Below are 18,944 nucleotides of genomic sequence, written 5' to 3'. Positions count from 1 at the left end.
TGGATAGGTGAATAAATGAACGATTTTGAACAGATATTTCTTTATATTGTTCAATGTGACAAGCATATAGATCCATAGAATAAAACACTATAATATAGTATCTGAAAAAAAGTATGCTTCAACCAAAGAATTGTCATACATGTTTTCACCATTTAGCTAAATTGAATGCCTGTGAATGACCAAAAACTCCATTCATCTATGTCTTTACTATAGTGCTCCCATCTTTTTGTAGATATTATTTCTCAGTCCATAATTTAGCACATTATTCTTATATTTTATTTATTTTTAAAGTTTTTATTTATTTATTTTGAAAGAGAGAGAGAGAGCCAGTGGGGGACAGACAGGGAGACAGAATCCCAAGCAGGCTCCACACTGTCAGTGCAGAGCCAGATGTGGGACCTGAACTCACAAACCATGAGATCATGACCTGAGCCAAAGTCAAGAGTCCAAAGCCTAATTATCCTGAACCACCCAGGCTCCCCTTAACATATTATTTTTAAAACTCAGCTCCTAGTGAAAACTGGGTGGCTCAGTCAGTTGAGCATCCAACTCTTGATTTCAGCTGAGGTTATGATCTCACTGTTTGGTGAATTCAAGCCCACATGAGGCTCAGTGCTTTATGGAGCCTGCTAGGGATTCTCTCTCTCTCTCTCTCTCTCTCTCTGACCCTCCCCCACTTGTGCTTTCTCTGTCTCTCTCAAAATGAATAAATAAACTTTAAAAAAGTCCCTAATTTCTGTGGACACTAAATATGGAATTATTAAAGATTAAAGTGTTACAAATCAAAAAGTTACCTCTAGATAATGTTTTAGAATTAGTCAATAAAATGAATCCAAAGTTAGGACTGAACTTTCTTCTATGCTTTCTGGGTTGTAGACTAAAATAAGTATCAAAGAAAGAGGGAAACCACCTTCCAAGATGGACCAGACTCTGAACAAAAGTTGCAGGATAAAAATTGTGATCTATCACAAATCCCACTCCCATCCCACTAGTCTCCTTACTGCCCCTCTTACATCTTTGTTTCTGAGAGTGTAGATTAGAGGATTGAGGCTAGGCGTAACAACAGTATAAAAGAGGGCAATGAACTTGCCTTGATCTTGAGAACTTCCTGATGGTGGCTGCAGATATATGCACATGATTGGAATGAAAAAGAGAGACACAACCATAAGATGGGATCCACATGTTCCAAAGACTCTCTGAAGTTTGACTGATGACTGCATCCTAAACACAGCCAGGGCAATGGCAACATATGAGCTGAGAATCAGGATGAGTGGTATGAGGACGAAAATGGAGCTCGTGATCAGGAGGGTCAGCTCGTTAGCACGGGTATCAACACACGATAATCGCAGCAGTGCTGGAACTTCACAGAAGAAATAGTCCACTTGGCGATGTCCACAGAGGGGGACCCAGAAGGTAAAGGAGGAATGAAGTGCTGAGGCGATAAAGCCACTGACCCAGGAAGCCATAGCCAACAGGTGGCTGAAGCAAGCGTTCATGACCATGGCGTATTGCAGGTGTCTACAGACAGCTGCATAACGGTCATAGGACATGAACACCAGGAGGACGCACTCTGGTTCCCAATGCGAGGACAAAGTAAAGTTGAGTCATGCAACCAGCATAAGAGATGGTCTTTTCTGGGCCCCAGAGGTTAACCAGCAACTGAGGGATGGAGCTGGTGGTGTAGCAGAGATCTAGAAAAGAGAGGTTTGAGAGGAAGAAGTACATGGGAGTGTGGAGATGGGCGTCCAGGCATGACAAGACAATGATAAACAGGTTGCCTATCAATGTCACCAAGTAGAACATCAAGATAAGCACAAAGAGAATTACTTCCAGATGAGGCCAATGTGAAAAACCCAGTAGAACAAAGTAGCCTTCAGAACTTGCATTTTTCCCCATCATCATTCATTTTTTCCAGTACCTGAAGAAAGAACCATAAACTCAAAGGCTGATAACTCAAAGGTTGTTAAACACTGGTCAGTAGTGTGGGGAAAACCTATGCCATTTCCAAAATGCTCTTGTTTCAGTAACATTTTTATAGTTTTGTTTTTATTTTTCATTCACATATTTCTTCCTGTTGTAGATAAGATCAATAACTTCTGAAGTGAATGAGTTCTTTTTATGAATCACTAAATTGCTATTGGATAAATAAAGATTAAAGATTAAGTTCCATAGCCAGGAAGACCATCTTCATGAAAAATAATCTTTTTAACAAAAAAACCTTTCAATTTATTCCTCTTTTATGTATTTTCAGGCCATTTCCAATTTTGTGGTTACAAAGAAAGGAATATCTCTACTCTTAATAATCTTACATATAAATGAGAGCCTACCATGAGATGAAAAACAACTGAGTACCAACTTTAAAATGTTAATATTTGGTGAAAAAAATAAATTTCAATTGCACTATGGTTACAGGAAGAAGAAAATATTCTTATTCATTTATGTATGCTAACGACTTATTTTTAGACAAAAAAGAAATAGCATCAACTGGAAGTATAAACAAAGGCTCACGTGTTCACACATACATCCCAAAATGAGTATTCACACTATGAGCCAAACTAAAGGTCTTAATACTAATTGAGACATGAAATAAGGAGGATTCAGTGATGGCATACTTCCAACCATAAATGAGACTAGAACTAACTTTGAAAGACCAAAATGAAATTACAGAATCGAAGAAAATTGCAGAGGAAGCAAAAGGAAAAGGGAAGGTGTTTAGAGCAGGAAGCTGGACAGGATCCTGTGGTTCTTGGGACTAAATGTGAATCCCAGGCTGTGAGGCATGGGCAAGAGCTGGACAGACAGTTTCCACAAAATTCCACATGCTCTAGGACAGCAGCTAAGACATTTGAACTCTAAGTCATAATTTATAATTATTCCACATTTTTAGGTTTTCTACAATTTCAAATTGAACTTCTGAATAGAAAACTCACTGATTTTTAATAGGCAAAGATATGTGAATATTGCATAAAACCCAGTTGTAAGTTTCTTTTATACTTGATCTTTTGTGCTTGTTTATTTTTGTGAAAAATAAAGTTTAGGAACTCCAATGTGTATTAACAATTTGGTTTTTGTTTGCTTGTTTTCTCTTGTGTGTTACCAATCTTTCATAGAAAATACTAACACTTAATAATTGTTGCTAAAAGATATAGTAACCCACATTTACATATTCCCAAATAGCTTTGCCCCAACACATCTCCCCTCACCCTCTGACAGAAGACAGCAATCACACATTCAGGCAGAAGAGACCCACATACAGTCTTTTGAAGGACTTTAACTAGCTCAAATATTATAATATTAGCATTTTAAAAAGTTGTAAGGGATGTCTAATTGGTCAAATTACAGCTGGAGAGACAGGAACATTTAATGTGGCCCAAGATTATTAAGATCGATTCACAAATATATCTATACACCATTTTATATTATTCGTAATGTGTCATTAACCTCATGAGGGATGGTGGAAATTTTCCAAGTGATTTTTTTCTTATTTTCCTAAAATGAGAGGCAATACACCACATAATATTTTAACTCAAATGTTGTGGGTATTTCCTCTGAGGTAGTCAAAACTGTCTTGCCTTAGAAAGAAAGCTGTCTGAATTCCTTTGTACATTAATTAAAAGAAAGCAGCAGTTGTGTAACATTTAACTGCAATACCAGCCATTGTTTAGCATTCTCCTAGAAGTGAAAAGGAATAAGAGATAAGGGACAAACTATCCAGAATTCGTAAAAAGAGAAATTTAGAGATTTATGTCTTGATTTTCTTCTTAGAGGAAAAGAGGGAATGAAGGCCCTATAAAGGTAGCTTTAGAATTGTGGAATAAAATATCTTCTATTCTTTGAAGTCAAACATCATGGGAAAAATGGGTGGCTTAGCGCTCTCTTTTAACCCCAGTGTCACTAACAGACATTCTCCTAATTCCTTTCATGTCTGTGTCTTTGAACTAAACCTAGTTCTTATCCAGGGCTCTCTCAGCTTTTCCATACTGACCTTCATATATTTGTCCCTCTCCCCACTGTTCTCTTCGTGCTCTATGCTTTACCATTTACAAAGCAATCAAGCTCTCTGGATATCATGCAACCTGAGACTATCGACCTAACTGCCTTCGTGTACCAACTGTGCTAATGTTCAAAATCTAACCATGGAAAGCAGAATCTAAAACAAACTGTGGCTATCACTGTCACAGAAAAGAAAGGCTGAGCTTGTCAAGAAGATGTGCTTTGAGCAGAATGCAAGAATTCTTTAGGGCATTTAAGGTATCAGGGGATGGAACCCTTATCCCAGAGCAAATAGGGCCTTTAAGGAAACAAAAAGAATAATGTGACTTTCTTTCCTTGACTGGGACCATGGGGAAGACAAATCCCATAATTGCAATTAATACCCTTCAAGGAACTGTCCAGGTTAGAGCAGTGTAATATTCACAAGAAGAAAACTCTTCACAGAAATTCCTTCAACATGATGTTGTCCTTGTACTGGGACACCACAGAACTTATTACCAACCAGTGGGGTAAAGTTACTTTGAATTGTATTGTCAATGAAAGGAATGGGTTCTGCTCATTCACCTGATTTTTCCCCTGCCCCCCATGGCGGTAAAGCCCAAATTTGAGGGACTACTGGTTAGAAGTAGGGGAGATTCAGGAGCCATGAAACAGAAAAGATGGAATACATTAAAACTCACCTTTTCGTTATTAACCTGGTGCTTTTTGAGAGTGGAACTACACCTTTTATGCTTTCCTGATTGTCTTATAGAATCAATTACAAGTTTATGCCTAAAAAAGTTTAGAAAATCTATGTAAGAGTATTTACAGCCCTAACTCCACTCCTTCCCTCAGCTTAGTAGACAGCTGCCATATCTATTCTCACTCCAACAGAATTCTGGTATTTCATTCTCTGGAGAGGTCTCTAAACTGCAGGTTGCTAGCCACATACCTTAATTAAACCCTAAACCTAGCACTAACCCTAACCCAAAACCATAATTCCTAATCCCTAATTAAAATCCTAACCCAAACCTAATCCCTAGAGAGGTCTTTGATCTACAGGATACCAGCCACATAATATAACTCTGGGGTTAACACTAACACCTTCCCTAAACCTAGCCCTAAACCTTACCCTACTCCTAGATATGAGGGGGTAAAATGTGGTATATATAGATACAATGGAATATTACTCAACCGCAAAAAGAATGAAACCTGGCCATTTGCACAGGATGGAGCTAAAGTATTATGCTGAGTGAAGTAAGTTTATTAAAGAAAAACAAATACCATATGATTTCACACATATGTGGAATTTAATAAACAAAACCAGCAAGCAATGGAAGAAAAAAGAGAGAGGTAAATGAAGAAACAGACTCTTAACTTTAGAGAACAAACTGAGGGTTATCAGAGGGAAGGTGGGTGGGGAATTGGTTAAATGGGTGATGGGGATTAAGGAGGGCACTTTTTGTGATGAGCTCCTGGTGTTGTACAGAAGTGTTGAATCACTAGCTGCTACACCTGAAACTAATATTACACTGTATGTTAACTGGAATTTAAATAAAACTTTCAAAATTGAAAATAATCCAAATATCTCCAAACCTTTTATATTGAACATTAAAGTGATCTCTACCAATTTTGTTTATTATCTCAAAAATCTTCCATTAACAACATTCCTTGGCTTCCCATTAAAATCCCTCTGTCAGGAAGGGATTTTTGTTTCCTAATAACTAATCACACTGCTAATGCTATGGCCTGTTTTCTGTATTGCATGCTGACTCATCTGACTCTAGCAAGAGTCACAGATACTCATTTATTTTTATTTTTTATTAAATATAATTTATTGTCAAATTGGTTTCCTTACAGCTCCCAGTGCTCATTCCAACAGGTGCCCTCCTCAATGCCCATCACCCACTTTCCCCTCTCCCCGCCCCATCAACCCTCAGTTTGTTCTCAGTATTTAAGAGTCCCTTATGGTTTGCCTCCTTCCCTCTCTGTAACACCCGCACCACCCCCACCCTGTTCCTCTCCCCCATGGTCTTCTGTTAAGTTTCTCAGGATCCACATATGAGTGAAAACATGGTATCTGTCTTTCTCTGCCTGACTTATTTCACTTAGCATAATAGTCTCCACTTCCATCCATGTTGCTACAAATGGCCAGATTTCATTCTTTCTCATTGCCAAGTAGTTTCCATTGTATGTATAAACCACATCTTCTTTATCCGTTCGTCAATTGATGGAAATTCAGGCCCGTTCCATAATTTGGCTATTGTTGAAAGTGCTGCTATAAACATTGGGGTACAAGAGCCCCTATGCATCCACACTCCTGTATCCCTTGGGTAAATTCCTAAAAGTTTTAAGTTTGTATCTCCCTTATTCCCTCCAAACTCTAGCAGTGCTGTGGTTCTACAATGAGCTAAATTTATATCACTTGTCTTTCACATTTCAACTCTGTCTGTGAACATTTGGCTTTATATACTGGCTTCCAATTTTACACTGGTTCTTCATGCCCTCCCTAGTAAAGATAGCAAACACTTATAGTGCACTTAATAGGAGTTAGACTATTTAAAAAATTTTTTTAATGTTTATTTATTTTTGAGACAGAGACAGAGTATGAATGGGGGAGGGTCAGAGAGAGAGGGAGACACAGAATCTGAAGCAGGCTTCAGGCTCTGAGCTGTCAGCACAGAGCCCGATGCGGGGCTCGAACCCACGGACTGTGAGATCATGACCTAAGCCGAAGTCGGACGCTTAACTGACTGAGCCACCCAGGTGCCCCGGAGTTAGACTATTTTAAACACTTTACATATATTGACCCTTTTGATTCCCACTGTTACCGTACAAGGAAGGCTAGTCTAATTATCAACTTCTCGAGATGAGGAAATTGAGGTTCAGAGCACTTAAGTCACTCATCCACTACCACAATGTAAGCATGGGAGGCAGCATTTAAAACCAAGTATGCTGGCCCCAAAGTTAGAACTCTTTGTCGATTTGATGTAATATTAAAGTTCAGCCGCACACATTTTGCAAATATATGTTAGAGATAAACCACTGCCATACAAAGCCATGTTCCATTAACCTAAACCATTAGAGTCTCTTGTGATTTTATAGAGAAAATATGTTATATTCTGTTTGTATAAGGATAGGAAAGTGCAATATATTTTGTTATGTATGTTACATTAAGATTACACAATATTAATCTCAAAATTTATTTTATTATAGAATTTAATCATTTTTAAAAATATTTTAAAACTTCCAAATTCATTCTATGAGGCCATGATTACCTTGATTCAAAACCAGACAAAGACCCCACTAAAAAGAATTACAGACCAATATCTCTGATCAACATCAATGCACCAATTCTCAACAAGATACTAGCAAACCATTTCCAATAATACATGAAAACAATTATTCACCATTATCAATGGTATTTATTCCTGGGCTGCAGGGATGTTTCAATATTTACAAAGGAATTAACATGACACATCACATTAATAAAATAAAGGTTAAGAACTACATGATCCTCTCAATAGATGCAGAAAAATATTTGACAAAATACAGCATCCTTTCTGGATAAAAACCCTCAAGAAAGTGGGGATAGAAGGAACATACCACAACATGATAAAGGTCATATACAAAAGACCCACAGCTGATATCATTCTCAGTGGGAGAAATCTGAGAGCTTTCCCCCTCAGGCCAGGAACATGACAAGGATATCCACTCTCACCACTTTTATTCAACATACTACTGGAAGTCTTGGCCTCAGAAATTAGACAACAACAACAGCAAAAGTAATAAAAGGCATCCAAATCCAGCAAGGATGAAGTCAAACATTCACTCTTTGCAGATCACATGACACTCCACCTAGAAAACCTGAAAGACTCCACCAAAAACCTGCTCTAATGGATACATGAATACAGCAAACTAGCAGGATATAAAATCAACATAGAGAAATCAGTTCTATTTCTATAAGCAGTAGAAAGAGAAATAAAGGAATTGATCCATTTAAAATTACACCAGATAAGGGGTGCCTCAGTGGCTCAGTCAGTTAAGCATCTGATATTTGGTTTTGGCTCAGATCATGGTCTTGCATTTTGTCGGTTTGAGCCCTGCAGCAGGCTCTGTCCTGCCAGTGCAGAGTCTGCCTGGGATTCTCCTTCTTCTTCTCTCTCTGCCCCTCCCCCAATTGTTAACTCTGTCTCTCTTGAAATAAATACATGTAAAAACAATTAAAAAATAAAAAAATTACACCAAAACCCATAAAATACCTAGTACTAAGCCTAACCAAAGAGGTAAAAGATATGCACTCTGAAAACTCTAGAAAGATTATGAAAGAAATTGAAGAAGGCAAAAAGAAATGGAAATACAGTCCATGCTCATGGATTGGAAAAACAAATATTGTTAAAATGTCAATACAACCCAAAGCAATCTATGCAATCCATATCAAAATACCACCAGCATTCTTCACAGAGCTAGAACAAGCAAACCTAAAATTTGTATGGAACAATAGAAGACCCCAAATAGCCAAAGTAATGTTGAGAAAGAAAACCAATTAGAGGCATCACAATTCCAGACTTCAAGCTGTCTTATAAAACTGTAATCATCAAAATAGTATGATACTGGCACAAAAACAGACACTTAGATCAATGGAATTGGATAGAGATCCCAGAAACAGACCTACAAATGTATGGCCAGCTAATCTTCAACAAAGCAGGAAAAAATATCCAATGGGGGAAAAAAACACAATCTTTTCAGCAAATGGTGTTGGGAAAACTGGACAGTTGCAGGCAGAATAATGAACCTGGACTACTTGCTTACAACGTACACCAAAAGAAATTCAAAATGGATGAAAGACTAAATGTAGGACCAAAACCATAAAAATCCTATAGGAGGAAACAGGCCACAATCTCTTTGTCTTTGGCCACAGCAACTTCTTACTTGAAATATCTTCAGAAGCATGGAAACAAAACCAAAAATGAACTACTGGGACTTCATTAAGATAAAAAGCTTCTGCACATGAAGGAAACAATCAACAAAACTAAAAGGCAACTGATGGAATGGGAGAAGATATTTACAAATGACATAATGGATAAAGGGTTAGTATCCAAAATCTATAAAGAACTTATAAAACTCAAATCCCAAAATCATCATCATCATCATCATCATCATCATCATCATCATCCAGCAAAGAAATGGGCAAAAGACATGAACACTTTTCCAAAGAAGACATTCCAATGGCTCACAGATACATGAAAAGATGCTCAACATCACTTATCATCAGGGAAATACAAATCAACACCACAATGAGATACCACCTCACACCTGTCAGAATGGCTAAAATTAAAAACTCATGCAATAACAGATGTTGGTGAGGATGCGGAGAAAAGAGAATACTTTTGCACCATTGGTGGGAATCAAACTGGTGAAGACAATCTGGAGAACAGTATGGGGGTGCTTCAAAAAATTAAAAAAATATATATTTTAAATTAAAAGTAGCAATTGCACTGCTATGTATTTATCCAAAGGATACATGAATGCGATTCAAAGGAGGCACATGCATTCCAATGTTTATAGCAGTGCTATCAACAATAGCCATGTCATGGAAAGACCCCAAATGTCCACCAACTGACAAATGGATAAAGAAGATGTTGTATATACACACAAGGGAATATTACTCAGCCATCAAAAGAATGAAATCTTGCCATTTGCAACAATGCAGATGGAGCTAGAATGAATTGTGCTAAGCAAAGTAAGTCAGAGAAAGACAAATATCATATGATTTCACTCATATATGGAATTTAAGAAACAAAACAGATAAAAATAGAAAAGGGAAGGAAAAATAGGGTAAAAACAGAGAGGAAGGCAAAGCATAAGAGGCTCATATACAGAGATCTAAGGTTTGCTGGAGGGCTTAGAGGGATGGGCTAAATGGGTGATGACATTAAGGAGGGCACTTGTTGGGGTGAGCCCTGGTTGTTATATGTAACTATGAATCACTAAATTCTATGCCTGAAACCATTATTACACTATAAGTTAACTAACCTAGATTCAAATGTTTAAAAATTGTATTTTATATAGTTTTATATACACATATGACATTTATATAATGTTACAAAAACATTACATAATAACATACAAGCATTGTATAATAAATATTATATTACATATAAATATATAAACATTATATAATAATACATGCTCAAATATGTGCAACATATGCATATATAAATATAAACATTATATAAAGTTTATATATGTATATGAAATAAAGTTCACATTATAATTACTCTTGATCACCTGTAGAAGAGTCACCTGTTCCAAACTTCTCTATCCCTGATACCTTTCATAAGTAAGTACCCCCTTTCAAATATTTTGACTGTTTCTTTTGGCATTTAACTATTTCCAAATAATACAATCAAACTGCTAATTATTATTTTGTTTAGATAACATCTACTAAATCCAACCTGAGGAGGCCTATCACCTTCTTCTCCTTTATGTATCTGTAATTAATTAACAAGCATACTTACTCTCCTCAGTGACAACATCCTCCTGCTCATGGGTGCCATCATGGAACCTCCCTCCCGTAATCATCATCCTAAAATCATTTTCTATTTTTTTTCTGTAGTAGTCTGTGTTAGTGGATCCCATGCCTTCTTCTTTCTCGTGAAGCGCATTCTCTTTTGGTGATTTTCTTAGCTGTGACAAATATAGTTTGTATTCCATGAATGTCTGATTGAGAGAAGTGGTTTCCATTTGTGCACTGATCCTGGCTTCCTGATCAATGGATTGCAAACAGAACAATATGATTTTGAGTTCAGTAAACCTGGTGACAGCTTACCATTTCTGCCAGTAATTCTCCTGCCAACATGACATCACCAAAGAGTTACAGCAATCTTCCAGTAATGGAACCCATAGACATAGAGATCTACATAGACATAGAGATCTACTCTATAAAGAATTCAAAATTTGGGGTGCCTGGGTGGCTCAGTTGGTTAAGCATCTGACTTTGGCTCAGGTCATTACCTCACAGTTTGTGAGTTTGAGCCCCACGTCCAGGCTCTGTGCTGACAGTTCAGAGCCTGGAGTCTGCTTCAGAGTCTGTCTCTCCCTCTCTCTCTGACCCTCCCCCACTCACACTGTGTCTCTGTCTGTCTCTCTTTGGAGAATAAATCAACATTAAAAAAAAAGAATTCAAAATTTAAGGAAATTTGATGTGCTGTGGGAAAACACAGAAAAACAAGTCAAAAATCAGCAAAACACCATATGAACAAAATAAAATTAACAAACAGATATATATTGTTAAAAGAACCAAACAGAAATTCTGGAGGTGAAGAATACAATAAATGAAATGAAATATGCAATAGAGAGTATTTACATCAGATAGATCAAAGAGAAGGAAGAAGGAGCGCCTGAGTGGCTCAGTTGGGTGTCTGACTTCGGCTCAGATCATGATCTCAGGGTTCATGAGTTGAGGACCCTGTGCTGACATCTGAGAGCCTGGAGCCTGCCTCAGATTCTGTGCCTCCCTCTCTCTCTGCCCCTCCCCTGCTTGTGCTTTGTCTTTCTCTCTCTCTCTCGAAAATAAATAAACAGTGAAAAATTAAAAAAAAGAGAGAGAAGGAAGAATCTGTGATTTGGAAGGTAAAAAGTTTGAATTTACTGAGTTAGAAAAGAATAAAGAAAAAAGAATGAAAAAGGGTGATGAATGCCAGTGATCTATGGGATGCCATCAAATGAAACAATGTGCAAATTAATGCAGTTCCAGAAAGATAAGAGAGGGCGAAGGGAGAAGAAACCTTATTTAAAAAAAATAATGGCTGAGAAATTCTTAAACCTGGGGAGAGATTTGAATATCCATATTCAATAGGCTAATATATCACCCCATAATTTCCATACAAAACTATCTTCCCTGGGTCACTGGGGTGACTCAGTCAGTTGAGCACCTGGTTCTTAATTTTAGCTTGGATCATGATCCCAGTGCCATGGGATCAAGACTCGAGTCAGGCTTTGCACTGGGCATGGAGTCTGCTTAAGATTCTCTCCCTCTCTATTCGTGCCCCTCTGCCCTTCCTGTGCTCTCTCTGAAATATTTTTTAAAGTTAAAAAAACTATCTTCTCCCAAACACATTATAATACAACTGTCCAAAATAAAAGACAAATAGAGAATCCTAAAAGCAGCAAGGAAAAAAAAAGATGGTAACCTACAAGAGAAATCTGAAGATTTCTCACCAGAAAGTCTGTAGGCCAGGAGAGAACAGGATAATATCGTCAAACTGCTGAAAGAAAGAAAAAAAAAAAGCTAAAGAATACTCTATCCATCAAAGTTATCCTTTAGAAATAGAGAGAAGTGAAGAATTCCAGAAAAACAAAAGCTGAGGGAAATCATCACCATGAGACTTGTTTTCCAGATGAAAATTATTCAAGCTAAAGTAAAACAATACTAATTAGTAACATGAAAAGGGGTCCCACATGGCGGAGAAGTAGGGGGATCCATACTTCCTGCTTCTCTCAAACAAGGAAGTGCAGAAGCCAAAGGACTTTGAACATCAGAGCCTGGGAGGAAAAGAGGCTGAATCTACCAGGAAGAAAATGGGAAAGCTGGAAAAAACATAGGTGACTGACTGCAAACTGGGGGAGATAAAAAAAAAAAAGGCCGTGTGGGCACGGATGGGACCCCTTCTGGGGGAGAGACAAGAGAAGAGAAAGAGCAGCTAGGGAAGTGTAGGGCCATATCTGGACAGGAGAAACACCTTGGACTGAGACGGAGAGGGATCCAATCTCTAACTGCAGGGCTCTCTTCGGACTGGGGCCGGCTCCCTGTTCATACACCTGGGAAGGAGGGGTGCCAAGGCCTGTGTGCAGTGGTAGGTCAGGGACTCAGTCCACAGTTGGAGAAAGTGGTTCCCTCCCTAGAGGGCTGTGCAGTAGTACAAAGGCTGCCTGCATCACCACTCCTGGGCTCAGTGGGTGGGCCAAGGGCGCAGTCTTCAGGAGGGAAAGGCAGCCGTCTCCCTGGAGTGCTGTGGGAAAAGACAAAACCTGCCTTCATCTGCCACCCTGGGGGCTTGTGGTGAGGTTGGCAGTGGCATAATCTAGAGTAGAAGGAGGCGGCCATCTCCCTGGAGTGCTGTGGGAAAAGTCAAAGCCTGCCTGTGTCTGCCCGCATCCACAAGGGTGGCAGCTCAGTCTGCAGTAGGAGAAGGCTGTCCTCCCTGAAGTGTAGCGGCACAGACAAAGCCAACCAGGACCACATATCAGGTGGCACTGACAGGCACTTCCCCAGTGCCAGAGAGCATGGAGTGGGACTTTAATCCTAGCCAAGCGCAGGGTCAGGGGAGTTGGCAGAGCAAGAAGGACCACCCCGTCTGCACCCATGGCACAGTGAGGCCAACTCAAACAGAATCCACCGGGTCCCTGTCCATGGAGAAGAGACTGGGTGATCACCATTCCCCACCCCCCCCCCACCAAGGCGGGGCCTCAGGGATCACTCCCAGGGCCCATAGTGGAGGTGGGTCCAGACTACACCAAACCACGCCACTTAGCACTGGGTAACTGTGTATCTATCGGAGCTGGACAGACCCTGCGGACAGCTCATCCCAACAAGCACTGCAGCATTGCTTGGATTAACTCTAGGTCAATCCTGGCTAGAAAAATATATTCTCCACCCCCCCCCCTTCTTATCTCTTCCCTCCCCTAGGCTGGTCACTCTGGTTATTGGTTTGTCTAAACAGACATATTTAATCCATTGTCTTGACACATGTTCTACACCTCCTTCTTTACACTCCTTTATCTCTCTCTGGAATAATCAAGCCATATAGTTTCTCTGTCTGGGTAACTTTATCTTTGTTTCATTTTTCCCACCTCCTTCTTTATTTTCCTTTCTCTCTCTGCATTAAGCCTTTTAGTCTCTCTGCCTAGTCAATGTTTACTTTTTTCCTTTTTCCCCCCACTCCTGTCATTTCTCTTTTTGTATCTGCTCTTCCATTAGCACTGCCTCCACCCTCTTCCTTACGTGTAGTTGGTGTTTTGGGGCTTTTTGTTTTTAGTCTTTAGCTTTTTGTTTGTTTGTTTTCGTTTATTTATTTGCAAGTGTTTGCATGTTTTTCCTCCTGTTTGTCTATCTGTTTTCCTTTACAGGGCTACTCCAAGGAACAAATCAAAGCATACCTGGTGGAGGGTCTAAAATATCACTAGAGTATGGTAATAAAATAACGAAAGTTACAATGACAGAGAGCAAGTAACAGTCTCTGGAAAAACACTTTCTGAAGGGCCAGGCCCTGGACAGTGTATGACCCTCCTTTAATATAGCAGTGTTTGCAGGTACAGAGCACACAACAAGCTTTTGAAAGCATGAGGACAGAAAACTAGCCAAAATGACAAAACGGAAGAATTCTCCTCAAAAGAAGTCCAGGAAGTAGCAACAGCTAATTAATTGATCAAAACCAATTAAGCATTGTAACTGAATAAGAATTTAGAATAATAGTCATAAAATTGCTGTGCTTTTTATGCTTTTAAAAAAGCATAGAGGACAGCAGAGAACCTATTGATATGGAGATCAAGGGACTAAAAAATAGTCATGATGAATTAAAAAATGCTATAAGTGAGGTGTAAAATAAAACGGAGGCAACTGCAGCATGGACTCAAGAGGCAGAGGGGAGAATAGGTGAATTAGAAGATAAAATTATGGAAAAAGAGGAAGCTGAGAAAAAGAGAGATTAAAAAAATCCAGGAGTATGAGGGGAGAATTAGAGAACTAAGTGATTCAATCAAATGGAACAATATATGTACCATAGGAATTCCAGAAGAAGAAGAAGAAGAAGAAGAAGAAGAAGAAGAAGAAGAAGAAGAAGAAGAAGGAGGAGGAGGAGGAGGAGGAGGAGAAAAAGAAGAGGAGGAGGAGGAGGAGGCAGCGGTGGCGGCAGCAGAGGAGGAGGAGGAGGAAGAGGAGGAAGAGGAAGAGAGAGAGAAAGGGGCTGAAGGTGTACTTGAACAAATCATAGCTGAGAACTTTCCTGATCTGGGGAAGGAAACAGGCATTGAAATCCAAGAGGCACAGAGAACTCCCTTCAGACATAACTTGAATCAATCTTCTGCATGACATATCATAGTGCAGCTGGAAAAATACAAGGATAGAGACAGAATTCTAAAAGCAGATAAACGGACCCTAACATACAAAGGTAGACACATAAGGGTAGTAGCAGACCTATCTACTGAAACGTGGAAGGCCAGAAAGGAATGGCAGGAAATCTTCAATGTGATGAACAAAAAAATATGCAGCTGAGAATCCTTTATCCAGCAAGTCTGTCAGTCAATATAGAAGGAGAGATAAAATTTTTCCCAAACAAACAAACTGAAGGAATTCATCACCACTACACCAGCCCTACAAGAGATCCCAAGGGGGATTCTGTGAGTGAAATGTTGCAAGCACCACAAAGTACCAGAGACATCACTAAAAGCATGAAACCTACAGATATCACAATGACTCTAAATCCATATCCTTCAATAATAACACTGAATGTAAATGGACTAAATGCCCCCACCAAAAGACATAGGGTATCAGAATGGATAAAAACAAGACCCATCAATTTGCTGTCTACAAGAGACTCATTTTAGGCCTGAAGACACCTTCAGATTAAAAGTGAGGTGATGGAGAACTATCTATCATGCTACTGGAAGTCAAAAGAAAACTGGAGTAGCCATACTTATATCAGACAAACTAGACTTTAAATTAAAGGCTGTAACAAGAGATGAAGAAGGGGATTATATCATAATTACAGGGTCTGTCCATCAGGAAGAGCTAGCAATTATAAATGTCTATATGCTGAATACAAGAGCTCCCAACTACATAAAACGATTAATCACAAACATAAGCAACCTTATTGATAAGAATGTGGTAATTGCAGGGGACTTTAATACCCCACTTACAACAATGGATAGATCATCTAGACAATAAAGAAACAAGGGCCCCAAATGAGACATTGGATCAGATGGACTTGACAGATATATTTAGAACTCTGCATCCCAAAGCAAGAGAATATACTTTCTTCTCAAGTGCACATGGAACATGCTCCAAGATAGATCACATACTAGGTCACAAAACAGCCCTTCATAAGTATACAAGAATTGAGATCATACCATGCATACTTTCAGACCACAATGCGATGAAGCTTGAAATCAACCACCAGAAAAAGTCTGGAAAAGCTCCAAAAGCATGGGTGTTAAAGAACACCCTACTAAAGAATGAATGGGTCAACCAGACAATTAGAGAAGAAATTAAAAATATATGGAAACAAATGAAAACGAAAATACAACAACCCAAACGCTTTGGGATGCAGTGAAGGCAGACCTGAGAGGAAAATACATTGCAATCCAGGCCTAACTTAAGAAACAAGAAAGATCCCAAATACAATATCTAACAGCACACCTAAAGGAACTAGAAACAGAACAGCAAAGACCCCCAAAACCCAGCAGAAGAAGAGAAATAATAAAGATCAGAGCGGAAATAAACAATATAGAATCTAAAAAAACTGTAGAGCAGATCAATGAAACCAAGAGTTGGTTTTTTGAAAAAATAAACAAAATTGATAAACCTCTAGCCAGGCTTCTCAAAAATAAAAGAGATAGAACACAAATAGATAATTAGTAACATGAAAACATATGAAAATTTGCAGCACACTCACAAAGGTAAATATATACTAAAATTCAGAATATTCTAATACTGTTATATGGGGGGTGTTATTAACCACTTAACTATAGTATAAAGACTAAAAGACAAGAGATTTAAAAATAAATATAGCTACTCTAACTTGTTAATAAACACAATCAAAGTCAATAATTTGTGACATTCAGCATAAAAGGAAAGAAAAGAAAAGTGGTAAAGGGTTTTCTACAATTGATGTTGCTACCAGCATAAAGTAGAATGGTCCATATTATATGTACACGCATATATATTTATATAATATTTATGTACATACATATTATGATTTATGTAAGCTACCTAGTAACTACAAAGCAAAACCCATACTAGGTTTCCAATAGATCCAATAGGTAAAGAGAAGGGATTCAAAGCATATCACTATGGAAAATCATCAATTCACAAAGGAAGGCTGCAAGAGAGGAAGAAAGGACCAAGATAATTGCAAAACAGCTGGAAAACAGTTAATGAGATGGCATTAGTAATATATTACTAATCAATCATTATTTTGAATGTAAATTAATTAAATTCTGCAGTCAAAAGATACAGAATAGCTGCATGGGTTTAAAAAACAAGATACAGAAATAGGCAGCCCAGAAGAAACTCACTACAACTTTAAGGGTACACAGACTTGTGAGAGGATGGAAAAAGATATTTCACACAAAAGATAACCAAAAAAAGCAGTATATACTGATATCACAAAAATATAAGATTTAAGCTGAAAATTATCAAAAGAAAAAAGGTCATTATATAATGATAAACAACCGATTAATCAGAAAGATATACAAATTGTAATAGGTGTACATCAGAGCACCTAAATATATAAAGTACATACTAACAGAACTTAGAGAAGAAATTAAAGAGCAATATGATAATATTGGGAAATTTAATTTCCCATGGTCAGCAATGGTTAGATCATGAGACAGAAAATCAATAAGGAAACAATGATTTTAACACATTAGACTAAATGGACATAACAGATATACACAGAACATTTCATTCAGCAACAACAAAACACACTCTTCTCAAGTTGAGATGGAATATTTTCTAGGACAGATCATACAGTAGGACAAAAGCAGGTCTCAACAAATTCAAGAAGATGGGAATAATATCAAGTATATTTACTGATCACAATGGTATAAAAATAAAAATCAATAACAGTAGGAAAGCTGGAAAACTCACAACTACATGGAAATTAAACAACACACTGCTGAATCAAATGGATCCATTAGATTGAAGAAGATATCAAAGGGAAATTAAAAAAAATATCCTAACACACAAAAAAGTGGGTATGTACATACCAAACCTTATGTAGCAAGAGCAGTTCTAAGAAGTTTATAAGAATAAATGTATACCTCAAGAAAAAAAAATCTTGAATAAAAAACCTAAATATATACCTCAAGGAACTAGAAAAAAGAAGAACAAAATAAGCAGAGAGTTAACAGAAGGAAGGAAATAAAATAAAAATTAGAGCAGAAATAAGTGAAATACAGAACAGGAAAACAACATAAAAGATTAACAAAACCATGAGTTGGTTCTCTGAAAAGACAAAATTGACAAACCATTAGCTATATTAACTGAGAGAGAGGATCCTAATAAAGAAAATTATAAATGAAAAGGAGTCATTCAGCTGATGCCACAAAAATATAAAGGATCATAAGGGACTATTACAATTTTACACCAACAAATTGGACAACCTGGAAACATACAATCTCCAAGATTGAATAATGAGGAAACAGAAAATCTGAGTGAAATAACATGATTGGAAGCCCTAGCCAAGGCAATAAGACAAGAAAAAGAAATAAAAGGAATCCAAATCAGACAGGAAGAAGTAAAATTATCTGTTTGCAAATGACATTATTATGTATACAGAAAATCCTAAACGTTCTACTGCTCCTTTTTTTGCAACTAACAAACAAATTCAGTGAAGTTTCAGGATACAAAATCAACATACAAATATCAGTTGCATTTCGATGCACCAACAGCGAATTACAGGAAAAAAACAAAAAAATAATCCCATATACAATAGCATCAAAAGGAATAAAATAATGGAAAATAAATTTAACCAATGTAAATCATTTTCACACTGAAAACTCTTAAGACATTGATGAAAGAAATTGACAAAGACACAAATAAGTGGAAAAACATGTCTTGCTCATGGACCAAAAAAATAATAAAGTTAAAATGTTCATAATACCCAAAGCCATCTATAGATTTAATACAATCTCCCCCCTAAATTCCAATGGCATTTTTCATAGAAATGGAAAAAACAATTCCAAAATTT

The 18,944-nt window shown here is 37.7% G+C and overlaps 1 pseudogene; it reads right to left on the bottom strand.

The window, feature by feature from the left end:
• Window positions 1–965: 965 nt before the first annotated feature.
• On the bottom strand, window positions 966–1,932 carry LOC106978616 (olfactory receptor 2J3-like; annotated as a pseudogene).
• Window positions 1,933–18,944: the final 17,012 nt, after the last annotated feature.

The sequence above is a fragment of the Acinonyx jubatus genome, chromosome B2 (genome assembly GCF_027475565.1).
Source record: "Acinonyx jubatus isolate Ajub_Pintada_27869175 chromosome B2, VMU_Ajub_asm_v1.0, whole genome shotgun sequence".
NCBI lineage: Eukaryota > Metazoa > Chordata > Mammalia > Carnivora > Felidae > Acinonyx > Acinonyx jubatus.
Note: the sequence above shows the minus strand (reverse complement) of the source record. Positions and strands in the feature narration are given on the sequence as shown.